Genomic DNA, 17,214 nt, shown 5'->3' on the forward strand with positions numbered 1-17,214 from the left:
AACAAACTAGTCTTCCTAGGCTGCATATTAAAGCACCTGGAGATTGCTCTCTGTGGAGCTGGAGAGTGAGCTGAATATCACTGAGAAGGGACGCTTTCAATAAGACAGAACGATGCAAGTACGACATGAGTATAAAAAGGAAATAAAAACATTAGTAAGTGCCTATGTATACCATTCACACTGTCAACCATTCTGAGAAAAATTCCACTGACTTTCAGGTCACTAAACCCTCATTCATATCATAAACATTTGTTTCCATGAGTTTGTTTTTTTTTATTTTATAAATCCCAGAGGTAAATGATAATGTTTTATAAGTTTAAGAGTGGCTTATTTTCTAAAACTGGCACGAAGGAAAAGCCTAGCTTGTTAGTTCTAATTTTGAATGCATTAAGTGCTGGAGGAGACAATTCTTAGATAATAACCTCTTTTTTTAACATTTCAGTTGTTTCATGTACAGCATTTTTGTTGGTTCTACCAGCATTGCTGTGTAGTCAGGCTTATTTTAAGACAACAGATTCTGGCATAAATTCAACTGAGTCTCCTAGAACTTATAACCAAATTTAGACGGGTTTAACACAACTGTGAGGTGTCCTTCCATCGTTTTTCACTTTAGACATATGACGAGTGTGTCAGATATATGCCTAAAAGCTATTGTATTTTAAATCTCATTCTGTATGAACTTTCTTAGCACGCACATACACGTACACACACACACACACACACACACACACACACACACTCACACACTTTAACTTCTAATTCAGAATCATAGTCAACATCTAATGCCTTTGGCCAAGACAAGACCCAGTATGTAAAGTAATTTAGTGGGGAAAAAGAGGCAAATAGGTATGAATATATGGAAGTAGGGGCATGCCAGGGTCGGGAAAACTTCCATCGCTTCCGTATGTAAATATATTCTCTTTCTAGAGGGAGATGAGTGGTTCCCAACTATGGGGTTTACTGTACATCAAATAGCAAGAATGCTAAAGAAACTATCTTACACACACATTCCATTTACTGCCATTTCTCAAATACAGTATGAATTCATGAATATATTATATGCACACACGTAACACATTTATGAATATATACATTCAATCTATATATACTAAAAATGCAAACACAACCTTTAGTGAAGGCCCCAATTTTTTTTTCTTTTTTAATTACCAGCACTTATCTTCCTCCCCTATACTGCGATTAAAACTCAGAACTGAGGCCAGACTGCCAGAGTTAGAATTCAAGCCCTGCCATTAGTTACTTCTGGGCCTCCAGTGCATAGCTTAACACCCCCTCATTCCCTTCATCTGCAAAATTACGATTAAAACAAGTGCACCTGCCTCACAGAGTACCTATATGGATTAAATGAGTGAATACATGCACAGCACTTAGAACAGAACCTGATACATAACCACCTTTAAAGTATGAGCCACTACTATTAGGTTGGTGCAAAAGTAATTGTGGTTTTTGCAATTTTTTTTTTAACCTTTTAAACCGCAGTTACTTTTGCACCACCTAATATTATTAATGCTGTTATTATTAGAATCATAATCTTGACTTTTGTGATACTCATTTCCTTCCTTTTCTTAATAGTTCTTACCTTGTAACAATTAAACTATATAGTTACTTTGGCTTGTGTTTGAATTAATTCCCTTCTTTTCTCACTCTGGAAGACATACCAGAAGGCATAGCAGAGTGGAGTACTAAACTGGCTCTAAAGTGTGTCAAAACTTCTTTGCCTCAAAAATGAAAAATAAATCACTTGCAATACTCACAAGGGACTGCAATCTACCTCTGCCTCAAAGCAGGACTGAAAACCAATGGTAAAAGCAAGGATCCCTCAACCAGTAGAGTTCATTGATAGACTACAGCGAAACCTTCACACTGAAACAAGTATGCGGAATTCTATCCCCCAAGGATTATCTAGTGAAGAGAAACCTGAACACAAGTCGCCACCAACCAACCAACCAGCCAACGACACCTTTAATTATTATACAGCACTATTCTTAATCAGTATGGATGCATATGTGAACATCTATCAAGAGCAACACTTATGGAGCCATTTATACTACAAAATCCAAACATGACAACCAAAGTGTCACATCTAAAAATCACCCAAGTCCTTTAAACATATAAAATTAACACAATGATGCCCTGACATTTAGAGAAAGACAAGCTGGCACAGTGGAGCAAGCATGACATGGTAAAGGCCATTCAATATCTAATATTAATCACCAAGGAATCATATTTCCTCAGAACAGTCGCTCTACTTTGCCATCTAAGAAAAACTATACCAGGAAAAGCCACATACTTTTTTGTTAAATGCCTAACCTAAAGGCTTTATCTAAGAGAATATAGTTTTCCCCTGGACCTTATTACTTCGCCACCTCAAGTCACAAGAGAGAAGAAACCACACTTGAGATCCTGTAGCCACTGTCCACTTGGTGTAGTCTGGAAGTGGCCTTGGAGAGAGGTCTGCAGGCAGGATCCTTGAGACCACTTACAATGCACATGTAGTTTCCAACAGGGAAACACAGATTCCATCTAAAATCATGACTTAATGTTCTTCCCTACATATTTTATCCAACGTCTTCACTGTGCGCTCAAAGCCCTCCATTTCCAGAGGGTAACCTGGGGAAGCCTCACTCCCAGCCAAGCCATCACCAGGTACTTTTCTCAAAATTCACTTCCCCCAGGGTACTTGGACACCCATCCTTGTTCTCCCCTCCCCTGGCTTTGCCCACCAGATAATGATGGTGACCTTCTGACAGTAAGACTTTGTCCTCTTCAGCTCTGCTGAAGAGGACAAAGTCTTACTGTCAGACTCAATCCCCATCCCCAGTCAGGATGTCTGACAAAGGACATGCACTCCAGGGAGTGAGCTGAAAAATAAATGACGATCTCTCCTCCTCCACAGAGCCTTCCAGGATTCAAAAGCAATGTGTGTCCCTACCCCCACCACCAGCGTTCTGATGGGTCCAGATAAAGAGCACCCCTCACCTCCTCTTTGGATGTCCACTGTAATTATATGCAACAAATACCATACTATTGGTTTATATAATGTTTCATTCCAGCTGCACCCAAGAACAGGAAGCACAGACTGCGGCCTTGAGGAAGTTAATTCCTCAAGCTTTTTCTTCCTTTCACCTGTAAAATGAAAGCTCCAGATACCAACATCCTAATACATGTCATCTGTAGCACAGGACTTGGCACAAAAGTAAACACTCACATTTCTATTCCCCACCCCCACATATCATAAATTAAAAAGTGAAAGTAACTTAGATTTTTAAACTCACAGGAAACAAAGACATGGCCAGGATTAAAGACAGGAGCTCCTCTCTTTTGAAGTTTCAGAGCTGCTTTTCTATACCACTCAAATAGCGCTTCTTTCCTTCCCTTCTCTGGAGGCCTCAGGGCTCACCTGGCCATGAGACAGTAAGTTTCCAACGTGAGGGCTCCTGCACACAGCCTTGCTGGCTCAGGGTCCGAGCAGAGGGCTTTACTCAGAGAATGGGCTCAGGAAGTACACATAGAATGAATGTGACTAAACCTTTACCACTCTCCAAAATGAGATACATCAAAAAATTTTTGTTTTTGCTACTAATTTTGAGCATAGAAATTCAAAGATATTCGGGGGAAACTACCGCGTTACATCTGTGACAAGTGACTCTTCTGGTACTTAAGTAGAACTATCAAACATTAAGGATGGTAACCCTTGGATACATTTTATATAAATTAACAATTCCTATTGTCACAAGATCAAACTAACCCAGAAAAATAGGCTTCGAAACCACCAGCCAACTTCATTCTGTGAGTAACCATTAAGTTTTAATCAGATGTGGTTCAATTTCTGGAACAGCAAGCATTAAGAAGGGCTCATCAAGGAAAATGGGCAAAAGTAGGAGGAGATGGAGGAGGAGGAAGAGAACAAAAGAACCGCCCCCAAGCCAGTCATTTAACAGAGACTCTGGACTGAATACTTCTGCCCCTCTTTGCAGCTGTTGTCTCCTGCAGTTGGCACGAAGCACTGCCAGTCTGGGACGGGTTTCCAGTGAGGACAGCATTGTTTTATTGGCTACTTAGGCAATGCACACACCATTAATGGAGTTTTTATCTCTCCATTTTCCTGTCAGTACAGAACCAGCCAGTCTGACTCTGTTATTATCATTAAGAAAGCTTTTTTTTTTTCCCCTCCCCACACACACTCGTTAATCCAAACAACATCTGGGAACTTCAGCTTCTATCATATAAAAGGGAAACAGATTCAGAGGGAAAGGGGGAAAATACAGTTCCAGCCACACTGAATAACAAATTCCAACAGTCAAACTTATCTTGGGTCACCCAATATCTCTCAAACGCTGTTCACTTCAAAGAGGCAAGGTACGTCCCACCACTTTGCTTTAAACTTCCTCTAGACCTTTGCTATGTAAGAAAAAAAAAATCTCATCTTGCCATGTAGCTTAAGGAAAAAAAAAAAAAAGCAAAGAAAACATATTATTACTGCTTTCCTAGATGGGAAATTCAGTTGTGAAAAAGAAGTCAAAATAATAGATGATTTTTAAAAGAATGCATTTAAAAAAAAAAAAAGACCCTTTATGAGACATTAGTAATGAGGACCTCTCTAGTTTACAAACTCATAGGGAAAAACTGGCGCCACTGAACCCAGAAAATATGTCCTCTTATAACAGACAGCTGTCTCCTCTGTAGTTTAAGTGTGCTTTTTGCTGAGATCATGCTCTGTGAGTCATGGAATCAATACAGGAAAATGCACAGAGCTGGCCACACTGCAGATTCACATAGCAGAGCTGTGTGGTTCCAGCCACACAGCAACCCTGTCTGCAGCATTTGAAACTGAGGAAAATGCATACTGGCTTTCTACTTCATGCTGGAACATGCCTGGTGGGTCCTCAATGTTGGTCCTTTCAGCATTGCTCTTATATAAGCAGAATCTAAAAGGTACAGACCTCGGGGCAGCCGCTTAGCTCCTATGTAAGCAGAATCTAAAAGGTACAGACCTCGGGGCAGCCGCTTAGCTCCGTTGGTTAGAGCACAGTGCTCTTAACAACAAGGTTGCTGGTTCAATCCCCGCATGGGCCACTGTGAGCTGCGCCTTCCACAACTAGATTGAAACAACTACTTGACTCCGCGGATGAGTCCTGGGAAAACATACGTTTCAAATAAATAAAAGTAAAAATAAATAAATAAAAGTTACAGACCTCAAATATGAAGATGCCAAGCAATTCCTCCGGTCCCTCACCCCCGCTCCTCTCTGCGTTTTCCAAAAAGAACCAATAACAACGATACTTAGGTTAGAAGGGATTTATTTCCCCAGAAATGCTCATCACCAAGGAGAAGACACAATCAGATGTGAACATTCAGGGAAAGCCAAAATTTGAGAGTCAACAAGGTTAATAGTTTATTTTTAATTTTTTTTTTTTTTGTTCCATTCAGCAAAAATGAGGGAAAATCACTAAGTGTCTGAGCCACAGGCTCCTGCTCCCTGGAAGCTTTGCCTTCGAGCCCCTGGCAGTCTGCTGTTAATGACAGTCTCAGAAACCTGATCCTCTCACAGTGGGAGACTTGAGTAAGCACCGGCCTCTCTCTGGTCTCGCCTTTCCATTGTCCCACCCTGCAGGGCCAGCTGTTTCTGACAGCCAAATTGCTGCGTCCTAAGCAATGAATGCTGTCAGAGAAGGAATTTTCATTTCTATAATGCACCGGCCTCTGTGGACAAATTATATAGCTTATGGTGCTGGCTGCAGGGTGCTGCTCCGAGCTGGAAGCGCTGCCAAAATGCAGCCTTTCCTTCCCTTCTCCACAGCCCCAAGCGGACAAGACAGTCACCCAAAATGAATCTGAATGGCCAGAGAGAAGCAGAACACATGTTTTTAGCCACATACAAAACATATGTCAAGAATAGCGGTGCAGCAACAATCTTTGATGTAATGGCATACAGTAAAAGCTAACTGAGCGAATGTCACAACATAGAACTACCTACTATGGCAGCTATTAAGACCTACTGTAATTTGCTATTCTGCAGTGAGCATCCCTGGGGCACCAGCAAAATCACTGTCCCTCCACGTCTAGGGGATGCCAGACTTACCTAGAAAACATACCCAGAATTTACGCTTCCTGAAAACTAAGGTAGTAACCATTAAGCAACAATGCATAAGGTCCAAGAACAAGACTCCAAGATGACAAAAGTCCCCAATATGTGCTTCATAGAATAATTTTGTAGGAACTGTTTGCCTCCCCAGCTTTTGTCCACCCCACTCCCCACTTCCCACTTCCCATCCCTCTACCTCCACCCCCCAACCCCATTTCCAACAACAACCCCTGACTTTGGGCTGGGGATATTGGGGATATGCCCTCTCCTATTCAGCCTGAACACTGGGGTAGAGGGGCTAGGCCAATCAGCTACACCAATCAGCACATAGCATTAAATTGTGGGGTGGGATTTAGCCTTGGTTGGTCCAATCAGAGTCACTGTCGGGATTTTACAGGAACTGCTAAATAAAAAAATTTTTTTAAAGTTTAATTTTTCTCCTTATACTTGAACCTGGGAGAATATGCCACAGACATTTTGCTACAACAAGGGAGAGTCTGCCTGAGTACAGAGCTAACAAAGAGAATAATTAGGGGTGGAAGAACAGGGTCCCAGGGACACTGCTTGAGTCCTGGATCAACCCAGATCAAAAACCTGCACTGCCCTGACTCCCTAATATGGCAGCCGTTAGATTCTCATCTTACTAAGACTAGTCCAGGCTATATTTTCTGTCACTCGCAATGCAAACTAACAGATGAACCATCATTCTATCCTAAAAACACTCACTGGTTAACACAAATGCACATGTTATACCTTATCATGTAAACAAACAAACAAACAAAAATATTGCATTTTCGGTTGTTTCCTGTGAGAACTTTCTCTTTCACTTTTCTCCTCTAATCCTACTCATGTGAGCTAAAATACTTAAACCATCACCTGACTTGGGTTCCTTCTGCAAGGCATATCTAAGTATCTGACCTGAATTCAAGGAGAAATGAGGAAGCTGAATTCATGATCCACATTGTGTGTTGGTGTCATAAATCTGAACACAACCTGGACTATGTGGCATAGATAACGTGCACTCTGGTTAGTGAGTGGTCCATCAGCACCATGCCAAAGAAGACAACTCAGGGAAAGGCCAAGAAACCATCACAGCCCTGAAGAGAGGTAGGAGGGGGACACCTGCTCTTCCACTGGGGGTTCAGGTCAGCCAAAGCGCAAGCACCTGCAGGCTGAGAGTCGCCAAGGCCATCACTCGGGCCACATCCTGCAGCTTTATCATTAACTACTGTCTGGCCAAGGAGGGCAAGGTTCGGTTCAAGAACACTGGGGACTTTAAGGAAGGAGGCGTATCCAGAACCATAGTGGGCTCACAGCCACTCACAACGACTATAAATATCCTTTCTGGCTGCCAGCCTGACAGCAACCACAATTCCTGCTCCCTTGTTGGTAATAGAACTACAGACCTTTTCCCCCAAGAAATTCAGCAGAACCAACCAGGTATGGTAAAAATTATGAAATGTGCAGACGAGCTCACTCCATGCCCTGGCGAGCCTTGTTTCTCACCCTTCGCTTGTCCATTCTTGGCTTCTGATCCCCAAAGACCAAAAGGAAACCTTAAAGTTGAAAATCATAGGAATATCAGTTTGGTGCTTAAAAAAACACACACACACAAAAAAAAACTGCAGAACACAAAAGCTCAAAATTGTGATGGGAGGGATGGAGAGAGGAAGAGGGAGGGAGGGAGGGAGGGAATAAGGAGATCAACTCACTCTCAACCCCTTTCCATCATGAAAATTATTAGGAATTGCAAACCTTTATATTCTTTTATCTGAGGACATAAGGATGTAGGATGGGTGGGGGGTGAGGGGAAGCTTACCCTGACTCCTCACTTCCCAGGGAACAGAAAGAAGCATGGTCACTAAGACTGTTTAGACAAGGAAATCATGTAAATAAATAAATGACCATATTTACCTAGCAGCTTCTTAGGGACAATAAAATGCACCCAAATTAGCAGGACTGACTTAGGCTTAACGATCACAGATCCACCCAATCCCCTGAACCCAGAGATCATGTCAGTATTTTGGAAAGAAGTCATTTTGGGAAATAGCCTTAGCTACAACCACTGTTGAAAAAGAGAAACCACAATTATCCAAATACTGAAGATGACCCTGGATAAAATCTTTTATATCATTTCATCTCCAGGACCTGGCACAGCACTGGCATGGATGGTGTCCCAACATATAACTGCCCACAGCGTGGATGGATCTATCTTCCAACCAACTTCTTGACTCTTGGAAGGGTCAGTCCAGAAATCAACTGCATGGAGTACAGAGGGTACACTGAACCCTACCAAGTTCACTGCCTTTCCTCACCCCTTCCCCTAGTCATTCATTGAACAATATGTACTGAGCACCTACAATAAGCCAGGCAGTTTCAGGCACTGGAGGTATAACAGCAAATGTGACCAAGTTCCTAACCTCACACAGTTTACATGCAGTCAGAAAACTCCACATGGAAGTTGCTTCATGCATCTAACCATATGCCTCTTGCTATAAGGCCCCAAATCTGAAAAAATTCCCTCCCTTGTAAGAACACATTCCCTTATGTAAGGAATTCTTCAACTCATGAACCAATTAACTCTGGCAAAAGTCTTCAACATCTAGTCACAACACCAACATCCCAGTTCAGATGATGACCCAATTTACTCAATTTCTAGCACTTTGTGCCCTATTTTTTTTTTTCATCTGAAAAAATACAAATGATATGATACACAGAGGGGTCTAGGGAAAGTAATTTTAATCCAAAATATTGACTCTGGGCAGGGATTATTCTAAGGTTCATCTACTAAGATTTTTTTTTTTTTTTCCCAATCTGGATACTAGCAAAGGTAGTATATGAATTCAAGGTTTCCTAGTACAAAAAACAACATGTTTAATCACATCTCTATTATAAAAGCCAAGTGACACAGAATAAACCTTTCAGACTTTAACACTCACAAAATTATTCATAAAAATATGAATTTAACACTAATCAAACCATACTCTAAATTTCATCCTCCCACTGAGTTTGGAGATAGAGATCTTGAACTAATGGTTAAGTGTAGCTTTACAATGACAAATGTTTCAGCTCAGTAATATAGTCAATAAGTGTGTTTTTATTCAAGCCATTTTCCTATCTTTCTACAACTAACTAAATAAATACCATATAGCCAGATTGTAATGACTGATATATTCAACACAGCATTACACAACACACTAATGGTCTGTTTACTAAATTCTGCAAGTTAAAATCGTACTGTGGGTGACCTGGAAGCATTCCTTCATACTGCCCTGGTTTTCTCTGTGAAATAAATAATAATAGCAGTCTCATTTTTTTTTAACACTTCCCAGGTACCAGATACTGCTATGCCAGAGATTTCCATGTATATTACCACACTTAGTCGTCCCCACATATAGAAATTATCCCCATTTTTGGAGATGATAAAATGGAAGCTCAGAAAGGTTAAGTAACTTCCCTAATGTCACAAAGTCAAAAGTGGCTGAAAGAAATTCAAACCCACACTTCCCTGACACCATCAGCCATTATGATACAATCTCTGCATTCCTTTCCAGCCATAATATCACGGGATAGGATTAACGCACACCTTATGAGCAATCTTTCTATAGAATGCTGTCACTGTTAGTGATGGTTACATTTCACAGACTACAGCAGTGATATTCGAATTCATGGATCTGATAAAACTCCAAATGAAGGTATCACCAACTTGAAAATACCAAAATGGCTGAAAATCAGTCACCCTCAAATGCAAACTATAGAAAACATCACAGAACCACTCATACTTTAATGGGATTCGTTAGACTGCTAACATCTGTTCAAAGTAAGACTGAGACTAAAGAAAAAAGAAGCTATTATCAGATAACCTTGAAAGCAAGACAAACGAAGAAAAGAAAATAGTTGGGAAAACAGCCTAAGACCTGTGCTCACTGCTCAGCTTGAAAGAGCAGCCGGGCTTACAGGGCAGGCCAAGTAGCATCAGACTGTAGGGCAGATGGAGCTCTAAGGCCACCTCCTCAGGGAAAGGGAGGTTGGGGGCTGCCCTTGGCACATCTCTTCATTGTGCTGGTGGAGATCAAGTTCAGGAACCTACAAGAACTGTCTACTAGGTTTGTCAAATCCAGTGGAAAGGATTCCAGTGACGATAAAGACTTCCAGGAGACAAGGTACAACACAGTCCCAATGAAGAGGGGACGAATCTGAAAAGCAGCCTCACAACTTTACCTGGCTGACCTCCAAACCCACTGTCCCTGTGAAGTGTACCCTTTCCAGCAGAAGCGTTTTTCTGCTCTATTTCAGCTCTGCAATTCCACTGTCAGCTCTGCTCCCTCCCAACTACTCACTTAAGTTTCCTGAGGTGAAGGGAAAAAAAAACTCCCCAAACTACCGGAAATTAATAAACAAAGACCTTGCAGTGAGAAAGATCACGTGCTGAGCACCCTGATAATCCATGCCAGGATTTTTACATCCCATCTTTTGTTTTATTTACCAATTTCTTAAGGACCACAGTGGCAAGGAGGCGCTAAGGGCTGCATAGAAAAACAAGCCTTCTTGCCCTAAAGGCCTTAGTCTGGTCAAAGAGGCAGGAATTATCCACTGAAGGGCAAAATAATAGGACAGAGATGAGGGGTTCCAAATTGATATCATAATTATGTGAAGAAGTCAACAAAATAAAGCATGGCTGCTGGCTGAGGTGTGGTACAGTTGAATGGTGCCCCACCCCACCCCACCCCCGCCAAAAGATACATCCACACCTAACTGCTAGAACCTGTGAATGTGGTTTGATTTGGGAGAAGGGTCTTTGCAGATGTAATGAAATATGGATCTCAAAGTGAGATTGCCCTGGATTATCTGCGTAGGCCCTAAATCCAATGACAAGTCTTTATAAGAGACACACCAAAGAAAGAAGAGGAGAAGGCCATGTGACAATGGAAGCAGAGATGGGTTACGCAGCCACGAATGAAGAAATGCTTAAGTAAGGGGCCAGCCCGGTGGCTCAGGCAGTTGGAGCTCCGTGCTCCTAACACCGAAGGCTGCTGGTTCGATTCCCACATGGGCCAATGGGCTCTCAACCACAAGGTGGCCGGTTCGACTCTGGCAAGGGATGGTGGGCTGCGCCCCCTGCTACTAACAATGTCAACTGGACCTGGAGCTGGACTGTGCCCTCCACAACTAAGATTGAAAGGACAACAACTTGACTTGGAAAAAAGTCCTGTTCCCCAATAAAGTTATAAAAAAAAAGAAATGCTTAGGTTAAAGTCACCAGAAGCTGGAAGAAGCAAGGAAGGTACCTCCCCTAGAGCCTTCTGAGAAGCAGGGCCAGGCCCAACACCTTGATTTTAGAGGTCTGATCTCCCAACTGCGAAAGAATAAATTTCTGTTCTTTAAAGCCACCAAGTTTGTGGTAATCTGTTATGGAAGTGCAAGGTAACTAATACAGATGGTGAGGAAAACGCTGGGGGGGCGGGGCTTAAAAGGTGATACAGGACACAACAGGTAGGAGGAAGATATCATACAAGAAGAGAAGACAGCTGGTAGTGGAAGAACAATAGGGAACTGCAAGAACAATGAGGAAACACCAGAACAATGAGGAAATGGATGCTGCTAAATTAGAGATTAAAGAGAGAAAGAAAAGCTTGAAATATAACTTGGGGGTGAAACAGCAACTTAAATGTGGATCTAGGTCATATCAATTTTATTAGCTAACAGAAGAGTCACCAAAGATGTTTGAGCCAGGGAATAAAACATACAATGTGGCATTTAAGGAAAATTAATCTAATATTTCAAAAAAGAATGAACTAGAATCAAATATCCAGCAGGCCTTCCTTTTGGGAAGAAAGACTTTTAAAGAATAGAAACCAAGTATCCACATTCTAATTCCCAGAATCTGTGACTGTTAACTTATATGACAAAGGCACTTTGCCGATGTGATTAAATTAAGGATCTTAAGAGACAGGGAGATTTCCCTCAATTACCTGGGTGAGCCTTAAATGCAATCACAAGTGTCCTTGTAAGAGGAGAGCAGAGGGAGGTTTAACTGCAAAGTCCAGGCAATGTGACAGATGGAAACAGACGGATGTGCTCTGAAGATGGAGGAAGGGGCCACAAGCCAAAGGAAGTGGAAACCTCTCTGAGCCTCCAGAACAGTAAGAGAATAAATTTGTGTTGTTTCAAGATACTAAGGTTGTCATGATTTGTTGTAGTAGCAATAGCAAACTAAGTTTTATATTTTCCTCTCTGAAATTCAGATAAACCTTTCGTCCCCTGAATTCTTTCCAAAAGGATTCTTTCTTGATTTTCCCTTGCCTCACCCTAGCTGGTAATGTTTTATTCTTCCAAAGTTCCCGTTCCACATTCTCTGTTTCAACACTTCCTAACTCCGTTGCTTTAGACCTTTGCACATTTCAAAACTCAACATTATTACCTACTAATGTCATACAAGGGAGTTAGAGAGAATCGACTAGTTACCCAGCTTGTTCCACAAAGGATTTAAGAATAAGCTGTTTCCCTCTGGAGTGATGAAAATGTTTGATATCTTCATCTGTGTGATGACACTTTCATAGATGAATACAGAGGTAAAAATACATTGAGCTCTATGCTTAGGATTTGTGCATTTTACTGTCTGTGTGCTATACGTAAATAAAAACATAAAGGGGGGGGGGGAGAATAAGCTGATTCTACCTCTTCTCCTGAGGACAGGAGCATAGACTTAAAGTCTCCAAAAGAGAAGAGAGAAAGCAACACATGTCACACTGTGACACTGAAGTTTATGATAAAAAGAGGCTAGATGGGTGAGGGAAAGGTTGAGAAAAGGAACATGCAGATAAGCCCTTAAAAAGGACATCAAAAGGAATAAACTAAAAGTACAGAAACAAAAGAAATGAACGAGAATACCAAGAGTTTAGAAAAAGGTTGCAGAGGAGAGAGCCTTTCAAAAATTTTGACCTTCAACTGTAATAAAAAATATCTTACATTTGAACTCATCACATAAATATATAAACCAGAGCAAAAATTTCATGAAGCAAGTCTTACTCTTGCAACACATAAGTTTTCATTAAAAGTTTTTATTTCTTTTTATTTCTAATGGTGAAGGTGACTCGCTAAATTGATCCAGTAATAGATCACAAACCATGATCACAAAAACAGCAAGGCATGGGAAGGAGGGATTGACAGGAAGAAGACGTTGATATCATCAAAAAGTCTATGCTCCTCTAACTTGATGACTATAGGGAAGAAAAGTTTAGAAAATTTACTTTACAAGAGAGCGAATGAAAAAAAGCTTTGAAACAATCATATTAAAAGGAAACAATCTGCATTAAAAGGAAAGTTTGTAATTTTCTCATTAAAAATTTCTACTTAACCACTGCCAAGTCCCAACCCATCTGGGTCCCAAATCTGAGATTCACTTGGATATTGAATGTTCAATTCAAGGAACCTATCCGCTAGGAGATATGCAAAGGTAAACAAAATATGGTCCTCACCTTCCTAGAGTTTATAATCTACCAAAAAAGAAAAAAGACAAATTACAAAAGAATTATAAACAATAGTGCTATGAAAACTATGAGGAAGGAGAAACTCTTTAGCCAGAGGATAGATAAGACAAAGGCTGCCTGGAAAAAGACATGGCATTTGACTGGGAAGGGATAAAGTATGGAGGGGAAAAGAGTCTACAGATAGAGGAACTCACATACAGTAGAATACAGAGGAAGTCTGGGGATTAGGGGGCAGCTGTGGCAGATTTAAAACACGGCCCCCAAATTCTTTGTCTCTCTTCCCACCTAGAGATGGAATGTAAGTCCTCTCCCCTTGAATCTGGGGAGAGCTCTATGACAGCTTGACCAAAAGAATATGGCAGGAGTGACACTGTAACAGTTTCTAGGACCAAGCCTTAAGAAACTAGCAGATACCACTTCCTGTCTCCTGAGGCATTTGCTCTTAGAACTCAGCCGTCGTGCTCTGAGGAAGCTCAAAATAGTGGATGCAGAGACTCCATGGAGGTCTTTCAGCTGACAGCCCAGCCGAGCTCGCAGCCGACAACCAGCATCACCTACCATACAGGTGAGTGAATAAGCCTTCGAAGGTTTCTAGCCACCAAACTTCAAGTATTCCCAGCCCCAGTTATTGTGGAACAGAGACGAGCTGTCCTTGCTATGCACTTTCCAAATCCCTGACTCACTAAATCGTGAGCATAATATAATGGTTGTCGTTTTATGCCACTACATTTGAGTGGGGTATTGTGCAGCAAGAGAGTGACTGGAACAGTACAGTCAAGAGTATGAGGATGGGGTAGAAGATAACCTTGGAGAAGAGTCTGAAGGAAGACGCCACAGTCTTAAGTCAACCTAAGCAGTTTAAAGTGTCTTCTCTATGCAATGGTGAGCAGTTGATGGGTTTAAGGTCAAGGCAATTATATGACTGGATTAGGAAGATTACATTAGCAGCAGCATACGAGGAAATTTCCATTAAGCTCAAAGAAACACGTGATGTAGATACAAAAATCTTCAGTGTGGATCTCATAACTGTCCACATTTTACTACTATAGTGCTTAAGAGGGAAAGATAATCTCGAATAATCTGACATTTAATCCAGTAGTAAATCCAACTGGCTCTGTCTTCAAAGTATATCTTGATCCCAACCAATCCCTCCTCATACCTGATCCAAGCCATCATTCTCTCTCACCTAGACCAATGCTTATCCAACTAAATTTACCATCCAGAATGGACCAAAGCTTTTGTAAAACACTGTCTGCCCAATGAATTGGATCCATTGCTCACAAATTCATCATGGACACATCAAATTACCATAACAGTTTCTAAACACTTATCCTCAATTTCTGTACCTATTACATTACAGATCAGGAACAAATAGTACTTAGAACAGGCACTACGGACAATTGTTTCCAAATTCCCTACAAATATCCATCTTTGGGATTTGGGAACGAGAAATTGGAATTCCTGGGAATTCTGGAAATCACAAATTATTTTTGAAGTATTTCCAATATTCTTCATTCTTTACTCTTTTGCATATATTTTTAATTGTTTAATATAAGAAATATTAAGTTTAGCATTATTTATAAGAACTGAAGCATACAAAAAATACTCAAAGACTGAAAATGACAGCAAACATTATTGTATGGTATTCAAATAACCTAGCAAGGTTAACATCACCATACAGAATCACATGTCAAAATTGCCAACTTAAGGATATTTTGCTTCCAAAAGTTATTATCTCTTGGCACACTACACATAGGATTTTATTTAAAATATACTCTGCACATAAATTTCTTAATATTTATTTGTAAAATGACTCACTGTTAGCAGTAGACAGGGCCACGAATATACATGCATAACCTGGCAACAGCAACAAGCAAGTCTGACTGGTTAAATCGTGACCACTTCTCTCCTTCATGTTCCTCTCGATTCCCAGAATAGTCAACCTTAACCTTCTACTCCATGTGTCAGCGATTCCTGCTCTGGCTTTCAACTTGAAGTAGATTCTTTAGACGCAATAACAACTCTATGTAGATTGTTTATGTAGATTGTCGCTAGTGGCTACCTGAATGGACAATTCAAGCATCAAGAATCTTAGAAGATGGAGACTGAAAAAGTGAGAAAGGAATAAGGTATCTCAGAAAATACCAAAATTTATGGGAAAAGGAACAAAGAAGTCAGCAGAGAACCAAGTCAGAAAGGATTAAGTCATCAATAGATGTTTTGAAAATAGAAATGAGAAAAAAATGTAAACAGACCCAGAGCAGAGTCCCAGGCAAGATCTGAGAATGGATTTTACATATTTAGAAAGTGATAATCCCTGCGGACCCCAATACTAAGAGCAGGTCATATAAAATTAACCTAATTTCCTTTTTCAATTAAGATTTGGGAACTAAAAATTCAAGGAAACATACACTTCTGGATTTTAGCAAGGCATCTGACAAAGTCTCTTATGAAAGTTCAAGATGGACAAAAAGGTAAGAAGATGCACCGGTAAGTTCCTGCGTTCAAAGGGTGCTGTGTAAGAAGAACGCATGTCTTCCCTAAAGTGATGGAAATGGAATCTAACATGTTCAACAGGCTATTGCTCTGGGCGAGACCTGACATACAGAAAGTTGATCAAGGTAAATTTAAGATCCTACATACAGTAAGGGAATCAAAGACAAGGGCACAAGTAGACAAGAAGAATGTGAGGGAAACAGGACCTAGCAGCAATACCTAGGATTAAAACTGAGATTTCTGTTGGTAGTCAACTCCGTAAGCAGGACAGTGTTGTGATCTGAAATACAGCAGTTTGGCTGCATGATACAAACATAAAAGTCAGAAAATCAGGAGACAAAATCCAGTCAGGGATATTGCAATTAGCTCTAGGTACCAACTGTGAAAGCCTCTCCATCGAACAGCAGCATGAGCAACAAACGAGGTGGGCAGAATCGTGATAACCACTTGGAAGCTCTGGAGAGATTTTGCTCATATAATAGAATATCAGGGTGAATATGACAGCTCCAATCACATAAATATAGTATTACATTCTATTCTGTATAACTGAAAAAAGAAGAACTATAACCAAAGGATAAATAGAAGCTGCATTTATTATAGGGAAAAAAACCCAACTTCCGAAAGTCAGAATTGTCCAAAGGCTGAACGGGCTCTTAGCCGATACAGTATCCCCTAACTTCGCAGAATTTCAGCAAAGCCTAGGGGTTCATTCAGAAGGCACAATACAGAACAATTGCAGGCCCAGGACGGTGGGACTAAATAAATCCTCCCAACCCTGTGACTCTACCACTAAGAAGAGGCCACTGAGGAAGTCAGAAACACCCCTGAGACACTTGCAGAAGGTCCGAACTTGGCACTTCAGAAACATTTAATGAATGGGAGCAACTTAGAAGAATATGGGGAGAGGGAAAATGTTATGTTTCGAAGAAAATGACTAGGAGCTGAAGAGGTGGCAGCAGCAGTGAACGTGGACTCGTTTTTGGAATGCTTCCTCAGGAAGCAGCTTATGAAACTTCTAACATTCAAAACATTCTTTTTAATGACACAGAGGATAATAAGCCTAACTCTGAGCCCAAGGGAAAAAGCCAACAAAGAGCAAATTGGAGGAGGTTGAGGGAAAAGGGC

The 17,214-nt window shown here is 40.8% G+C and overlaps 1 protein-coding gene across 3 annotated transcripts in view; it reads right to left on the reverse strand.

The window, feature by feature from the left end:
* Positions 1–17,214, reverse strand: part of ACVR1 (activin A receptor type 1) — a 128,030-nt gene that overhangs the window by 91,249 nt on the left and 19,567 nt on the right. Inside the window, exon 1 of one of the 3 annotated variants that reach the window (XM_088794328.1) lies at positions 5,013–5,028. The exons of the other annotated variants lie outside the window; for them this stretch is intronic. The gene's annotated coding sequence lies outside the window, so the exon portion shown is untranslated. Of the gene's footprint in view, positions 1–5,012; positions 5,029–17,214 lie in introns of those variants that run through there. 3 annotated transcript variants of the gene reach the window in all.

The sequence above is a fragment of the Rhinolophus sinicus genome, chromosome 17 (genome assembly GCF_057876585.1).
Source record: "Rhinolophus sinicus isolate RSI-liver-muscle chromosome 17, RSI-T2T, whole genome shotgun sequence".
Classification (NCBI taxonomy): domain Eukaryota; kingdom Metazoa; phylum Chordata; class Mammalia; order Chiroptera; family Rhinolophidae; genus Rhinolophus; species Rhinolophus sinicus.